At 36.5% G+C, this 18,612-nt stretch overlaps 1 protein-coding gene across 1 annotated transcript in view; it reads right to left on the reverse strand.

The window, feature by feature from the left end:
• Nucleotides 1–18,612, reverse strand: part of LOC150109428 (EF-hand domain-containing family member C2-like) — a 396,984-nt gene that overhangs the window by 185,481 nt on the left and 192,891 nt on the right. The gene's annotated exons all lie outside the window — the stretch shown is intronic.

The following is an 18,612-nucleotide window of genomic DNA, read 5'->3' on the forward strand; positions in this document are numbered from 1 at the left end:
ATTACTGATGGGTTTTTACAAAATTAATTCAGGGGCAATTTCTCAGAACAGGTATGGTGGTGGGAGAACTAAGGGCCATCCATGGAAACGGAGTACGAGTGTAGTAAGTGAAGGTGTTAGAACTAGGTTTTTTGCTTGGAGAGTAGTGAATGAGTGGAATAGGTTGCCAGAGTGTGTTGTAGGTGCCATGACTGTGAATGAGTTCAAAGAAAAGCATGATAGATACTGCACAAATATTAGATTAGTCTTGATATGATGTTTAGGGCCTCCCTCGATGAGGCTAAGGACTTCTTGGAGTTGCCTGTAATAATAATAATAACAATAATTATGGCAACAATGTAGAGAACACTGACATATAGCAGCATGGATATTATGATTCCAGTGTATAAGACTTTGATCAGACAACAAAAAATATGGTTTACTGTGTACAGATTTGGTTGCCTGGATTTCAAAAGTATGAACAGATGTTGAAAAGGGTTCTGAAATGATCGACTAAGGTGGTTTTTGGTCTCTAGAATATTGAGCAAATGCAATTAATAGAGTCTAGTGGATAGAAGAAAAGATAGGGGGACATGATTGAGACATATAATTTGGTAAAGGGTTCTTCTTCTTCTTGAGTATTCTGCAATTGAGCAGGTAGCAGAAAAAACTTTTCTTCCACTCTCTTCTGTTCTGAGAGCCTTCTCTTTCAAGGTTGTGTACCTGTCTCCATTCAGCATATCATGTAACATTGTTTTCCTTACTCTTCCTATCTATTTTTCCTTCGATGGCACCTCTGATGATTCCATTCCCTCTCAGAATATGTCCGATCCAGTTTCCCTTTCTTCTTTTTATTCTCCTTAACAGACTTCTTTCTTCTTCTACTCTTTTTAAGACCTCTTCATTAGTTATTTTATCTGCCCATTTGATTTTTTCCATTCTTCTCGAAATTCAAATCTCAGAGCTTTCCAAAATCTTAATTTCTTCTTTCTTCAATGTCCAAGTTTCAGCTGCATAGAGGGCAACACTCCATGCACATAACATTTTATTAGTCTTTTCTTTAGGTTTCTATCGATTTTACTTCTGAATAAATTCCATTTTCTATTAAAGGCATCTCTTCCCATCACAATTCTTGCATTTATGTCACTTTTACATCTTCCATCACTGCTAATCACACTTCAAATGTCTTCACTTGATTCAATTTTTTCCCATTTATTCTGATATCCATATTTGCCTCTTTCCTTGCTATTTTCATTACCTTTGTTTTTCTTATATTAAATTTCATTCCATAATTGATACAGGATTCAACAGATATTGTAGTCTTGTTTCAGTATTTGATAATAATGCCTTGTCATCTGCATCTTATTGCAAATATCTGTTAACTCCAATCTTTATTCCTTCTTCTGAATTCTCCAGTGGCTCTTTTAACATTGCTTCGGAATACATGTTAAACAAAATTGGTGACAGAGAACAGCCTTGTCTTACTCCTCGTACAATGATTCCTGGTTCTGTTGTACCATATATGTCTCTCACCATGGCAGTTTGTCCCATATATAGTGAAATAATTAGCCTTCTGTATTTCCAATCTATACCCATCTTTTCCATTACTTCCACCATCTTATCCCATTTTACAAAGTCAAAAGCTTTTTCAAAATCTATATAACAGATATTAACTTCTTTATTCACTATCACACTTCTTTCACTTATTATTGTTAACAGTCCAGTTGCATCACTTGTTCCCCTACCCTTCCTGAAACCAAACTGATCTTCTTCTTCCAACTTAGATACAATTCTTGTGTTAAGATTCTCATAAGTATTTTTGATGTATGGGAAATGAAGCTTATTGTTCTAAAATCTTTGCAGTTCACTTCATTACTTTTCTTTGGTATAGGTATAAATATTAAATGTCATAAAATCTTTTGGTAATTCTCATTTGTTATAAATTAAATTTTTTCTTTTGGTTATTTCTTCAGTTCCTTTCTTCTGAAGTTGTTTCGGGAATTCTGCAGGTATTTCATCTATTCCTTCTGCCTTTCCACATTTTAGTTCTAAAATGGCCATTTCTATTTCTGTCTTCAAAATCTCTGGGCCTAGATCATCTTCATTTACCCTCTTTATATCTTCTAATGGCAACTCATTTGGTCTATTTTCCTTGTCATATAGATCTTCAATGTATTCCTTCCATCTCATAAGGATTTTATCTTCTTCAGTTATGATTTCTTCATTCTTATTTTCTATGCCTTTAATTTGAATTCCATTTCTCTTGTGATTCATGCTTCTTGCTTTTTCATACAAAAGATCATACCTTCCCACTGTCTCATAATTTTCCATTTCTTCACATTGTTTTTTAAGCCAACTTCTCTACTTCTTTCTGCTACCCTTCTCAATTTGTCATTCATCATCATCATCAAATTCCTGCCATGTACCCTCAAGGGTGTACAGGATATGATAGTACAACATGAAAAATTTACACCATTACTAACTTCCTATCTACAATTTTCCTGAAAATCAGTCTATTAGTTGTCAAGACTCCAATATTATCATTATCAAATCTTATATTTCTATCGTCTAAGGCACACGGTACCGTATCAATCCACCTATATCTTGGTCTTCCTTTGGGTCTTTTTCCTGCCAACCTGGCAGAGAACACTTGTTTTGCTAATCTTTCCTTGCCCATTCTGTTTAAGTGACCATACCACCTGAGATTAGCTCTGCTAACGCATTCCTGGATGCTGACAATGTCAAGTTCTTTCCTAATATCCTCATTTTTAATATGATATTGCCATTGATACCATCTGTTCAAGCCTATAATCTTTCTCAGGACTCTATTATCTGCAGTCTCTAGTCTTTGGTCAAGTGTTTTACATCTGACCCAGCTCTCAGATCCATAAGTTAAAACTGGTTTGAACACTGTCTTGTGTATAGCTAATTTAGTGTTCCAACTAATTTCTCTCTTATTCCATATGAATTTATTCGATTGACTCTCTACCATACCAGTTTTGTTGATTCTGTTTTCTATTTCTATATTTAATTTACCATCTTCACTAAAAATCGTGCCTAAGTAGCTGAAATGTCTTACTTGTTCCACAGGTTCCCTGTTCACAACACAGTTGACATTTTCAACAACTCCACCTATTTTCATTGTCTTTGTCTTTTTAATGCTGACCTTCATACCATATCTATTACAACAGTTATTCAATTTAATCAGGGAATCTTGCAAACTTGTAGTGGATTTATTTAGAAATATAACATCATCCACATAAAGCAAAGAACTGACATTAACATCTCCAATTCTGATATCATGTTTAATACCACTTTCCTTCATAATGTGATCCATATAGATAATGAATAACAGAGGGGATAATGTACATCCTTGTCTCACACCAGATTTAACATTAAACCATCTTCCTGTACTTCCTTCAATTCTAACCTGACTCACAACTCAAATACAGATTAAGTATTGCTTGATATAATGCTCCATTGACACCATATAACTGTAGCGTATTGAATAGCTTCTCTCTTGGCACCTTGTCATATGCCTTTTCCAGATCGACAAAACTTAATTACAGATCTTTGTTATATTCCCATGCTTTCTCGACTATTTGTCGTAAAGTGAAGATCTGATCCTGACAGCCTCTGTTTGGCCTGAATCCAGCTTGTTCTTCACCAAGCTTTTCTTCTACAATTCTTCTCAACCGTTTCTCAAGTATACTTGCATAGATTTTGCCAGGAACACTCAGTAGGGAAATACCTCTGTAATTCTCACATTCAGTTTTATTTCCCTTTTTATATATGGGTACTATGAGAGCTCTACTCCAATCATCGGGAATTCATCCCTCTGTCCAGACTTTCTGAACTTGCAGTGCAGCCACTGTAAGACTTTTATACCACCATACTTCAGCATTTCTGGTCGAATATCATCTACTCCTGTTGCCTTTCCACATTTCAAGCCTTTGATGGTTTTTTCTACATCAAGTATGGATATGTATTCCTGACTGAATGCCTGTTGAGTGTGTTTTTTACCATTGTGCTATCACTGCTTGTTTCATTTATTCGATTGAAATTACTCCATACTTCAAGGATATCTTTTTCTCCTGTTTTCATGTTGCCTTTATCATCTCTAACTCCTTTTACAGCACTCTTTCCTCCATTTCTAAGCATCTTCAACAACCTCCAGAATATTTTGCCACCTCTTGATATTTATTTTCTATGTTCTTGCCAAAGTCCTCCCATGACTTTTGTTTAGCTAGTTTTATACAGCGTTTCACTTTCTTACATTTGTCTCTGTATTCTCTAAGAGCAAAATCTGACTTATTTGCCAGGAACGTTTGATATGATTTCTTGTTTTCCTTCACTGCCTCTTTAACTTCCTGTGTCCACCACGGAGTCCTAATTTTTCTATCCTTGCAGACAACCTCACCACATGCGTCTTTGGCTGAATCAATCAGGGTTTTCTTCAAGGCATGCCACTGAATCTCCAAGGTTTGGTTCGTGTTCTCAAACTCTTTCATTTTTTCTTCAATAATCTTTGTGCATTTTAGTCTACAGTTCACATCTGAGAGCTGCTCAACTTTTATTCGCTTTAAAACTTTCTTACATGTTATTCTTTTCAATATGAAATTCAATTTTATCCTGCTCATGACTAAATAGTGATTGCTTCCAATTTCAAATCCTCTGTACACTCTGGTATCCTGCACCAGGGAGAAAACATAGCTATCAACAATAACATAGTCAATTAGACTTTTCTTATTCCTTGCCTCTTCTCTCCATGTGAATTTGTGCACATTTTTATGTTGGAACATGGTGTTAGTAATAACCAGTCCATGTCCTGAGCAGAAATCCAACAGGTATTTGCCATTATTATTAGCTTTGCTCTTTTCTCCAAATTTTCCAAAATATTTTTGTATGTCTGACAATCATTTCCTACTCTGCTATTCAGATCCCCAACAAGGACTAACTTTTCCTTTTTCATTGTGTCAGTTGCTTTTTCTAAAGCATCAAAAAATTCCTCCACTTCTACTTTAGTAGAATCTTCTGTGGGACCATAGGCACAAATAAGTCTCATTGTCCAGTTCCCCATTCTCATATTTGCCCACATCACTCTACTTGAGACAGCTTGCCATTCAAGAAGATTAGCCTTTGTGTTGAATACTATGGCTACTCCTTTTCCTTGATTGTCATTTTTGTTATTCAGGGTTCTATATTGTATTTTCCCTTCTGGGGTGTCTTTATTTTTCCATTTTTTCTTTCATCCATTAGAGAAATCATCTCATTAGTTATCCAAGGTTTTTTTTTTTATTCTTTTAGCACTTACATATCCAATAATGTCTTCTTTATTTTCTCTTTAATTTGTTCCCATTTCTTTTATGAATCTTCAGTTTTGACAAAACTTGTTTCCTCTAATTCTTTCTCCAATCTATTTCCAAATTCCTTGGTATTTTTTAATTTCTCTAAGTTCCATTTTTTCCATTTCATAGCTTCTTTTATTTTCTTTAGTTTCACATTTATTTCTATGAATAGTAGGTTGTGGTAAGAGTAAATATCAGCTCCAGGATACGTCCATGCATTTTTTACACTATTCTTGTATCTTTGCTTTACTATACTGTAATCAATTTGATACCTTTCCATATCTCCCGGTTTTTTCCCATGTGTATAGTCTTCTCTTAGATGTTTTAAACCAAGTATTCATAATTATTAGCTTATTTTCTTTACAGAATTCCACTAACCTTTCCCCCTCTCTCATTTCTATGACCTAGTCCGTATCTTCCTACTACACTCACATCCTCTTCTTCTCCCACAACTCCATTCCAGTCTCCCATTATAATCATATAGTCTTTTCTTTTTTCTTCCTTAATTAGTTCTTGTAATTGTTCATACATATCCTCTATTTCCTCTATGCCACTTGTTGGCATATATACCTGCATTATTAGTTCAGCTTTCAATTTTACCATCATAATCCTGTCATTCAGACATTTTATGCTAATGATACTCTTTGCTGTTGTTTTATTAAAAACAAGTCAAACTCCTTTTTTCTTTTTTTCTCCACCTGAGTAAATTACTCTTACTTCGTCACTATAAAAATCACCTATTCCTTCCCATCTGACTTCACAGAGCCCTATGATATCAATTTTTCCTTTGTCCATTTCTTGTTTGAGATTTTCTAATTTTCCACATCTGTTCATTGTTCTCACATTCCATGTTGATTCTCTGATGATCTTTCATTTTCAGTTTGTTTATAGCTTGTTTTAAGTGACTTTTAGAGGTTTGATTGGGAGGAACATCAGCCCTCCCTTGAAGCGTCCTTATTTCCTGATATTGTATCTATTGCAGTGTGCACTTTCTTTTCCTCTCTGTTCCTTGGTTTTCTGGGCTGGTAGCTGTCCCCTTATAAGTTCTATTCATTGCTACTAAAATTTTCTAGGATATTAGTGGAGTGGTGTCCTGTTGCCTTCTCCACTGCAGTGTTCCAGCAAGTACTAGTAGAGCTGCTGTCTTCTATCAGCTAGAGTAGAAGTTGAGAAAAGGAGAGACACCCTTGGGCCACGAGTACTCTAATACCCTCGGGGTCGAAGTAAGCAAGAGGAGGCCATGTAGGAAAAAATATAGAAGGAATCTGACACAATTAAGTGGAAGCAATGTCAGGCTCAGCTTGGGACTCCCATGGCTGCTAACCACGTACTCCCAAGATGGAAGCCCCTGGGGAAGGTAAAGGGTTATTACTGGATTAATTTGGATCAGAATTTTTATAGAATGGATAGAGACAGGGGTAGAACAACATGCCATCCCTGGAGACTGTATATGGAAGGAGTGAGGTAGGGATGAGGAGTACGTGTTTTTTATATGGAGCGCATTTTGGGTGGTTGGAATGCACTGCCTGAAAGTGTAGTGGTTTGGAGACAGTGGATGCATTCAATTCACAGTATGATGGGCTGTGTGTGTGTGTGTGTGTGTGTGTGTGTGTGTGTGTGAGATGGAAGACCTCTCATGGAGGTCTGATGATAATAATAATAATAAATAATAACAATAAAAAGCATTCTATACTAATTATTGCTAAACAATAAGCATATAATATTATATTCAGGCAATAATCATCAAGGAGAGCAAGGCATAGTTAAAAAAACTAAACATGAACTGAACAAAGCTTCTTGATTGGAAGGCAGTTTCATGTAGAGTTATGTGAACAAACTTCAAAATGGGTAAATGTACAATGAAACTTATTTATACCTAGGATCTACAGATGAGTTTTCAAAGGAAGAAGTGGAGGAATTTTTTGAGTTATTAAAACAAGCAGCTGACATAAAGAAAATAGAAAAAGAGGTCCTTGTTGGAGATCTAAACAACAGATTAGGAAATGAATCCCACCAGGCATATAGGAATGTTTTGGAAAAATTTGGAGAAAAGGACAAAACTAATAATAATGGAAAATATTTGCTGGATTTCTGCTCAGAACATAGAATGTTCCAACATAAAGATGTGCACAAGTTCACTTGGAGGAAAGACACACAAATAAGAAGCTTCATTGAGGCTTCTTATTGCTACATACAAGAGCGCATACAGAGGATTTGAAATTGGAAGCAATCATCACTTAGTTTTAAGTAGAAAAAAATGAATATCACATCGAAAAAAATAGGACATAAGAATTTTAAAAGAATTAAAGTTGAATAGCTTTTATGGTTTCTTTTTTAAGAGAGCTAAGCATGAACTGAAAAAACTATGCTATGTGTAAAAGTAGCCCAAACAGAAGTAAAGAGAAGATTTTGGTAAGAATATAAAAAATAAATATCAGGAAGCTGGAAAAATGTGCTAGAGGCTATTGAAAAATCTTAGAAATGGAGGAAATACTACTGTAAAAGGAATCAGAGATGATAAAAGTGATGTGAAAGCTGAAGATAAGGATATAACAGATGTCTGAGTAATTACCTATTGAGAAAGACTGAGAAAGGCTTATGTGTTCGTTGCACATGTTGATTGGATTTTAACGGTATAGAACAGCGAACACAAAAAATATATCCAGCACTTTCGCTATGGCAAGTCAGGTCTTTCAGACCATGCTTTGGATACCCCTGCACACAGGATCAAAAAAAAAAAAAAAAGGTGCTGCACAGAAGCTTTTACAAGTCAGAGAGGTTGTTCCTGGAATCAAAAGAAGCCTCATCCTAAGACCAAATTAATACCTGCTTTTTCTCTCTCGTTTTTTTTTTTTTTACTTAGATGGCACCTAATTAGGACTTTAGTCTTTGTGTTGCATGCTGCAATTACTCATACTAGTCCCACTGTTACACCAGATTGTGGATGTCTCACTACTGTAACAAACTTTGTTTGTGTGCTCTGAAGATGCTGGATAGAATACCAGTGAAATAATAGCAATTAAGTCAATAAATAGTTATTTTCTTATCAATCTGTGTTCACATCTACACGTTAAAATCTAACTTAGAAAGACTGCAGTGGCAGAACAGTGGTAGAAAAGAGGAATACAAGCAGAATAAAATCTTGGAGATTCTCTAATGTGAATATATCATACCACTCCTTGAACTCATTGACCATTCTTATGAAAAAAAAAAAAAAAACTAAACCTGATACTGGAATCAGGGATATCAAACTTAGCTCTTTGCTTTATGCAGATGATGTTATTATTATTATTATTACCCCAAGATCTCATGGAGTCAATGACTCATCTGGGAGGTCCTTTTATCACACACATCTCATCATACCGAGCCTTAAACACACTCAAACTCCTTGCAGACACCACACTCTCAGGCAAAGCATTCCAATCATTCACAACTCTGCACGAAAAAAACCTGCCTCTCACTCCCCTACTCACACCCTCTTTATAGTTTCCAGGGATGACCTCTGGTTCTCCCCTGATCTCCCACTATTCTCTGTAGAACTTCTCCACCATTGATCTTATAACAACCCCTTACCAACTTGTAGGTCTCTATCATATCTCCTCTCTTCCTCCTCTCCACCAGACTCTGCAAATTACACTTCTCAATCTTTCCTCATACTCAACATTCCAGAGGTCAGAAACTACCTGTCAGTCGCCTTTGGATCCTTTCCAACATCTCTTATGCTATGCACCTAAACACTTCAAGTGAAAGTCTCCAAGATTCTCTAACTAAACTGAATAACAGCTGTAACAAATTTGACATAAAAATAAGGAATGAAAAGAACAAAACTATGAAAACTGGCAGGAACATAGAAAACTTCAGCTGCATTCTTAATGGTAAACCTCTACAAGTAAAATATTTAAGCTATTTAGGCACAGATTTTGTGAATCTAGCAATTTAAATTTTGAAATAGAGAACAGAATAAGAAAAGCTGATATGGTGGGAAGCTAGTTAAATCAATTTTTATGGAATAAGACAGAAATTTTCCAAAACACTAAATTAGCAGCATATAATACAGTGTTATGGATCTGAGAGTTGAGTTAGAAATAAAATACTTGATCAAAGATTAGAAAGTTTGTGAGAGTTCTGAGAACAAATTTAGGCCTGAACAGATGGCATAAATGGCAGAATCATATTTAAAGACTTTTAGCTGAAGGTGAGTTAGCTGGTCTCATACTGAAATGATACAGATTTTTCATCCATAAAAGAACGAAAACATTAAGAGAATGCATGCAATTAAATATTATACACTAGACTCATATCCTTAGCTGCTGTAAGGAACTTTACAATGTTTTCATTCAAGAGTTTGTGAGCAGGGCTATTCTAAGGTAGTATGCTCATTAAGCAGAATGGGAGAAGAAAGGTTTTGCTCTCTAGCCAAAAGGCTGCAGGTTCAAATTCTGCCATGGGCATGGATGTTGGTGATTGTCTGTGAAAATACTAGTGGTGGTGGGCAGTAGATGGCACTGGTGTAGATAATGATAGTAGTTGCAGTTGACTGTAGTTGGTGGATGATGTAGAAGTGGTGGAGACAGAGAGCTATAGAGTAGGTACCCTCCCTCGATGAGTCTTTGGACTCCTAGGAGGTGTCACATAATAATAATAATAATAATAGTAGTAATAAAAATAATAAAACAGGTTTTTGATATCAAGATGGCAGGAAAAAGACCCAGAGAAAGATTAAGGTCTAGGTGGATTGATTCAGTCAGAAGTGCCTTAGAAGAATGAAATGTTAGATAAGACAATATGCAGTGCTGTTAAGTAAGAGATTAATTTGGAGTAAAATTGTTGATAGGGGATTAATAATCATGTAAACTTAATTGTGTAATGCTGTCATAATAGTCTAAACACCCTTGAGGGTACACTTAATTAATGATGATAATAAATATTCACTAAAACAGGAGAAAGAGGACTGCCTGTTGGTAATTGTGAGCTTTATTTGTCTATGGAATCATTATACTTTAAGTGCCTGGATGAGGTGAAATGTTTGAGGAGTACTATGGTTTTCCTGGAAAATTTATTTTCCAGTAATATGAGAAGTTCCTTGATTGGGACATCGATAAACAAATTGACCATACTTAAGCTGGCTAAAATGTTCTGTTCATTATGAGTAATGTTGCTGATAGTGGAAAGACAGTTTTTGGAGTTTTTAATGAAAGATGGTGATTGTCATATAAGGCCTTTTAGTAATATAGCCAGCTGTTTAGCAGGAAGATATGTAGGTGATTCTATGTCTTCAATTACTGGCTGGAAAGGTATGCCTTCTATGTGAATTTTAGAAGTTCAGTATACAGGAAGGTGGGGGGATGCAATGTAGAGATCTGAGTGCTAGTCTGGTATTGCTGTTTGACTCATAAGTCATTACAGAGGGTTGTTAGTGCAATTTTGAAGCTCCCTAATAGGATTATGATCTAGGACAGAGTATGTATCTGTGTTAAGGAGCTGTCTGATTTTGTTGTCATATCCTTTTATGTTGAGAATGACAGCAGCATTATCTTTATTGAGCAGTAGGATTATTATTTCTATCTTATTATTATTATTATTTTTTTTTTGGTAAATTTTTTTGTAGCAGCCTGTTCTAGAGGTGTAAAACTGACCACAGGAGATTTTGCATCATTTATTGTGCTGATTTAAACCAAACCAATGGTTTTGGCTCTTAATTCTTGTGGAGTTAAGAAAGAAATAACATGTGCGATTTTCGTTAACAATAGTTCTTTTGGTATTTTCCTTTGACAGACTGCATAGTGAATATATATCTATATAGATACATAGCTACCTTTAGATAGCAGTAAATTGGTTGATAAGTATGACTGGATGTTTTCTGTAGTTTGTACTAATGAGTAAATCTGTTATAATGGTGTCAGACTTACCAACTATCATCTTATGGTATGCCTTTTGTCCTTTGCAATTATAGTACCACTTTACTCCCTCCCTCCCTCTCTCTCTCTCTCTCTCTCTCTCTCTCTCACTCTCTGTCTGGTTGTTGCGTCATGGCAGATAGTTTCTTCTTCTTCTCAGATTTCCTCACCAGGGCCAGAAAATCCACCATGGCTTAGTACTTTATTCTTCTTATACATTAGTGATTCACATCAACAAATAATAAACTACCCATAGTCTTGCTGATGAAGAATACTCCATTCGACATATATCTTAAACACTGATATCCTTGCCATTCTTCAGTGAGGTGAAGACAATCTAGTGAACTTAAATGCTACCAAAGCACAGTCCTCTTATTTCTCATAAGGAAGATCACATTTAACTTCGCCTTACCTTTCTCTACTTGGACATCATCTTGAGCCTTGCTTGCCACAAACAAATCATATCTATAGTAGTCTCTTCAGCCTTCAAAACACTTATGAGTAGTATTCATTTTCCATGCAACACACTACTGTATGACTCAACAGAAATCTCAAATTTTCCTCACCTTAGAATATTGTACTCATATTTTGGCTGTTGAATCAAAAACCCTCTTAACCACCTTACCGGCCATTATGGATCAAATACGCATCCTCATATGCTTCAAATCCATCATATATATATCAATGTAATATCAATGGTATTACAATTTTAATATGCACTTCGCATCCATGTTCACTTGGACATATATATACGTCCTGGCCGGTAGCGTGGTTAAAGATGTTTAAAGAGGGCAGGCCACTTAATAGATAGTCTTCATTCTCACTATCTCTCTCACTTGGGCCAATAACTTTTTCATAGCTGTGCTGTTTTGTTATTTCTGCCTCTTTTATAGTTATTTCACAGGCATTGTTCTGCTGAATGAGAACAATAGCATGAGGGATGAAAGGCTCAGGCTAGGAAGGTAACTAATGTAATAATGAGAGAAAAAATAGAATGTGAAAGGAGACAAAAACACTGGAATCCAAGGAAAAATCCCAAGGAGTTCTTTTGCTATGTGGTTAGCAGGAGGAAAAATGATTGTGGATGAATAATCCTGTTGTATGGGGACAGTAGGTAGGTAACAAATGCAGATGATGTAGCAGAGCTGTTTAATAATTACTTTAATGGCCTGTTTCAACCTAGCAATGCCAGTTTTATTCTTAGAGGTAAAGGGTGGGTTAAAGGATTAGAAGAGAATGAAGAGGATGTGTTGAAAATACTGAGCACTCTAAACACCATTAAGGCAATGGGATTAAAGGAGATTTTTCCTACGTGTTTTTAAGGGAGCATGCTAAGCAATTGACCATGCTATTGATCTGGCTGTTTAATGAGTCTTTTCAAAAGAACAAGTTCTTGAGGAGTGGAAGGAAGATAAGATAGTTCCATTAGTGGTAGAATGGCAATATCAACTGATAGACTGGTTTGTATTTCTCCTGTGGTTGTTAAGATTTTGAAAAAACTGATAAGAGTTCATACAGAGAATTGTGTGGATGTGGTCAATATTATTTATGAAGGCTACCAAGGATTTGTTAAGGGGTATTCTTGTTTAAGTACTCTAATTACCTTTTATAATAAAGTAACAACAAGGGCAGTGAATGAGGAAAAGAGAAAGACATACACTGTCATTTTTCTGGATTACATAAAGGTATTTGACAGCTTGGATATTTTCCAAGGTCTGTAAGTGGGAAATGAGTTTCATTGATACCATAAGTAAGGTGGTGTGAAATAATCACCCTACTTATGTGTCATGAAAAAGACCATGTTTGTCTCTAAGGTAGAGTTTCCAGTTATTTAATGCTGGGATGAGTAAAGATACAAATATGCTATATATTTCTTTTATGGATGGAATTGTCATTAAAGGAAAAAAGGTAAAAATGTCATTGACAGGATAATAAATTAGAAATGTAAAATGTAAAGAAATGTAAAGTAGAAAGAGAAATGTAAGAGTATGATATTTTCTGGAGAACTGAAAGAGTAAAAAGGTGAGAAGCAATACTATTAAAGACCAGAGCATAAGAATTATTATTATTATTATTATTATTCAGGCTTCCATGGAGTCAAAAGACTTATCGCAGGAGGTCCCTCCAAGGAAACACAAACTCTATCATACTACTCCTTAAACTCATGACTCTATCATACTACTCCTTAAACTCATGACTGTTCTCGCTTTCCCCACTCTATCAGGCAATGCATTCCATGGTTTTCAACCACCCTTCATGCAAAGAAACCAATCCTCACCCTCTTGCTCACAGTTTCCTTTCGTAACTTCCAGGAATGGCTCCTTGTCATCACTCCTTCCCGCTGTTCAACCAAGCGAAAGAACTCCTCAGAATCAACCCTGTAACCACTTCTCAACAGTTTAAAAGTCTCAATCATATCACCTCTCCTTCTATCCACCAAACTCTGCAGTCCACATTCCCTCAGCCGATCCTCATAACTAACATTGTACAGTCCTGAAACCATCTTTGTTATCCACTGTTGTATTCTTTCCACAGTAAATTTATCCCCTTCAAATCCTGGGGAACAAATCTGAGAACAATAGTCTAAGTATGGTCTGATCAGGGTCTTATACAATGGAATGATAACTCTTTTATCTCTGCGGGACAGCATCCTTCTCCATATTGCAGCAATCCTCTGGGTAACCATCACCACCTTTGCAATATGTCCCCTGAATTCCAGGTTTCTATCAATCATCAACCCCAGATCTCTTGTCTCCCCTACTTCCTCCAGTACAACTCCTCCAAACAGACTATGAAGTGTTCCATTGATGTGTCCCAAACCTCAAGACCTTACGTTTTGCTGCATTAAACTGACACCTCCATTCATTTGTCCATCTGTCTAGTTTATTCTTTTCAGGGCTACCACATCTGCACCATTACTAATAACCCTTTCCAGCTTCATATCATCCACAAACAACTGAATATCCCCTGTAATCCACTGGCAATGTCATTGATATAAAGGTTAAACAATATAAGTCCTAGTACTGAGCCCTGTGGGACCCCACTTGTAACCTTCTGCCTCATTGAAACTGCCCCACCATACATGACTCTCTGATTTTTATTGGACAGCTAATTCCCAAATCCAGCTGATCAACCCGATATCCAAACCCATGTGCTGCAACTTAAATATCAGCTTATCGTGGCACCCTGTCAAATTCCCTTCGCTAAATCCAAGAAAATGGCAGTATATGCTTTTCTCTCATCTACTGCTCATGTAACTTTATTATAAAAGGCTAGCATATTACTAAAACAAGAGCACTACTTAACAAATCCATGTTGATTCTCATAGATAACATTACCCTCATCTTCCAAACACTGTATATAGTCTCTTACTAATTTCTCCAAGACCTTAACAACTACTGATGACACACAAATTGACCTATAATTAGACACTTCCAGTCTGCTACTGCTCTTATACAATGGCACTATCTTACCTTCCTTCCATTCCCTGGGCACCTTTCCCGTAGCCAGACTTGCATTGAAAAGCCAGGTCAAAGGAGCTATTAGTTCTTTAGCACATTTTCTCAAAACTCGTGGTGAAATACCATCCAATACCATCCAGTATAACAGAGTCAGTTGTCCTTAAACAATGCAATGCATTGTCAGGGAATATCCTGACAATGCATTCCATTGTCAGGATATTATCCTGTCATCTTCTGCTTTCCTCATCCTTATCAAAGGACGAGGAAAGCAGAAGAAAATATTTAATGCTGTTATTACAAACCTAGCATATGGAGAATAATTTCTGTGAAATATTTATGGAAGAAATAGAAAATTTGGTAGGGTGTGAAACTAGTTTAAAAGCAGTTCTAATGATGACTTGTTTTAAAAATTGATATGCATCTTGAAACTCTGCTGATTGAGGACAGAGATATGGAACCTTTATAATCTATGTTATAATATGGGCTGGTTTCACAGAGAAGAGTAATTTATACAGTAACTTTTTTAAGAATCAATTTTGAAGAAATTGGTACAAGAGGAGTTCATTTTTCTTTTTTGTTTCATCATCTTTAATGATGCTTAAAGCTTGGTTTTTAAGGATGTTATGATTCCAAGTTTTTGTTGTGAATGATAAAAGAGTTGGCATGGAAGATATCTTCTTGTATGGACTGGCTTCCTATAGATGTCTATTCCTCTGTCACTTGTTCTTTTCAATTTCCAGTGTGATCTTAATTTTAGGATGCAGCAGTTAAAGAAACAAACAAAATTCTCTTGATCTTTTTAGAGTATGTCTTCAAATGATAAAAAAAATCCTTCATGTATCACCATATTACATGTGGCTTTAATAAAAAAAACTCCATATTCAGATTTTTTTTTTTTCATATATAAATTAGTGACAGAAGGCAACAATGAGAAACCCATCACAAAATCATAACCTTTTCTAGTAAAGAAAGATGACTGAAGGCACTGTTGGAAAAGATCTGTAGTGTCAGGTGGTAGATCTTCAAGAACAGTGATACTTTTTCAGGAATGTTTGCAAATAATGACACTGCTTCTGAATTGAATAAGATATCATTATTATCATTAGATCTCTGCACCTACTATACTTTCAGATAATGTACTCCAACACCCATCCCCTCTTTGTGCAAAATGCCTACTGCTTATAGAGCTGTCGCTTTCCCCCCATTCCATGAAAAATCTCATTCACATTAATCTATAATAACTTCTTATCCAATTATGTCTCAATCACACCCCCTTCCTCTCTCTTTCCATCAGACTTTATAGATTTCATTCTCACAATCTATATTCATACTCAATATTCCAGAGACCAGAAACTACCTCATTTCAGGATCTTTTCCAATACCTCTTGATCATTGAAAAACCAGGTGACTAGATTTGGGCACAATAATCCATATGATGCCTGATTAAAACCTCACACAATGGAACCACAATATCCTTACTTCTAGATGCCAGTGCCCTCTGCATCATTGCCATAATCTGTTGTGATATCCCCACAATTTTAGCAATTTGTCTCCTCAATTTTTGGTCCTTATCCACCATCTCTACCTCTCCCCCAGTTCCCTCATTTCCTCCACCTCCTCTAAGATATTCCCCTCCCCACCCACTATATACTGTGCATCTTATCTTTGCTTCCTGAATTTTAAAACCTTACACTTTGCAACCATGAACTGGCAATTCCATTCACTTGCCTATTATTATCCTATGAAGCCACAACATATTATTATTATTATCATTATGTGACACCTCCAAGGAGTTCAAAGACTCATCAAAGGAGGGCACCTACTTTACAATTGTCCATCTCCACCCTCAATCCACCAAGTACAGCAAACCGCATTACCTACACCAACGCCATCTACTGCCCGCTACCACCACTAGTATTTTCACAGAAATCACAAACATCCATGCTCATGGCGGGATTCAAACCCCCAGCCTTTGTTGGCCAACCAGGCCCACATCTACAATTCTCCTCATCCCAAACATGCTTTCTTCTTTGCTTGCCATCTCAGTTCATCGCTATCATACCTGGGCAACACAGTGATTACCTTTTTACTATACTATTATCTTTTACTTTTCCCAACAACCTCCTGATATCCACTCTAACATTCGCCTTGCTCCCAGTGAAATCATTCATTCCTACTACCACTACAAACTCTTTTACTTCTCATATCCATTACCTTAATCATTCTGCTCATTCTGTCTCCAGGGAAACATACCTGGAAATGTGATTACGTTTAGAAAGTGATTACCTTTCTACTATACTGTTATCTTTTACTTTTCCCAACAACCTCCTGATATCCACTCTAACATTCGCCTTGCTCCCAGTGAAATCATTCATTCCTACTACCACTACAAACTCTTTTACTTCTCATATCCACTACCTTAATCACTCTGCTCATTCTGTCTCCAGGGAAACATACCGTATGCATCTTCTCATTCATCTTGCCTCTAATAACTGAATTTCCATACAGAGCCACTCTTGAATAATTCATTACCTTTTTCACATGGCCATCTTTCAGTCATTCAATTCTTCTCACTCCTTCATGCATATTAAAATTCACTGACATTCATACCCACTCGGTGATGTCATATTCTCTTTCTCGGTGTCAGTCTCACACACTACTTTATTATTATTATTATTCAGGCCTCCAAGGAGTCAAAAGACTCATCAAGGGAGGTCCTTCCTAAGACATAAAGTCTGTCAAGACTCATCGAGGGGAGGTCCCCCCCTGAGAAACACAAAGTCTATCATACCACTCTTTAAACTCACTGACCGCTCCCACCACTCTATCAGGCAATGCATTCCATGGCTCAACCACCCTCCGCACAAAGAAACCACTCCTTACACTCTTGCTCACAGTTTCCTTTCGTAACTTCCAGGGATGGCCTCTTGTCATCACTCCTTCCCGCTGTTCAACCAAGCGAAAGAACTCCCCAGTGTCAACCCTGTAACCACCTCTCAACAGTTTAAAAGTCTCAATCATATCACCTCTCCTTCTTCTATCCACCAAACTCTGCAGTCCACATTCTCTCAGTCGATCCTCATAACTATCCTTGTACAGTCCTGAAACCATCTTTGTCATCCATCTTTGTATCCTTTCCACAGTTAATTTATCCCCTTCAAATCCTGGGGACCAAATCTGAGAACAATAGTCCAAGTGTGGTCTGATCAGAGACTTATACAACGGAATGATAACCCTCTTATCTCTGCAGGTCAGTGTCCTTCTCACAGCAATCCTCTGTGTTATCTTCACCACCTTTGCAATATGTCCCCTAAACTTCAGGTTTCTATCAATCATCAACCCCAGATCTCTTGTCTCCCCTACTTCCTCCAGTATAACTCCTCCCATAGAGTATGCAGCATCCCATCGATGTTTCCCAAACCTCAAGACCTTACATTTTGCTGCATTAAACTGACACCCAAATTCATTTACTCATCTATCTAGCTTATTTAAATCCTCTTGCAGGGCTACCACATCTGCACTATTACTAAAGATCCTTTCCAGCTTCGCATCATCCGCAAACAACTGCATATCCCCCTTACCTTCAGTCTCATTCTCTTTTTTTAGCCATTAGTCTTGCACAATATTTTACTTTCTATCTTGCTTTCTATCATGGTCTCTCATTTTCCCTGCTATCTCTCACATTCAAAGAAGCTACACATTCCATGAGCAAGTATGGGTATGCATGTCATACTTCTTGCATACCCATACTTGCTCCCTTCTCTTATTCAATCTCTTCATACAGACATTTTCAATATATCCTCAAATATATGCATTACATTCATGGCATTATATCCTTCATATCTTCTATATAGCACCTTCACTCTCACCTCCACTTTGTCTGAGATTAATGAACACAGAAATTAATCATTACACAAACTAAAACTC

Source organism: Typopeltis vanoorti, chromosome 2, assembly GCF_054136105.1.
Source record: "Typopeltis vanoorti isolate ZY-2024b chromosome 2, IOZ_Tvanoo_1.0, whole genome shotgun sequence".
Classification (NCBI taxonomy): domain Eukaryota; kingdom Metazoa; phylum Arthropoda; class Arachnida; order Uropygi; family Thelyphonidae; genus Typopeltis; species Typopeltis vanoorti.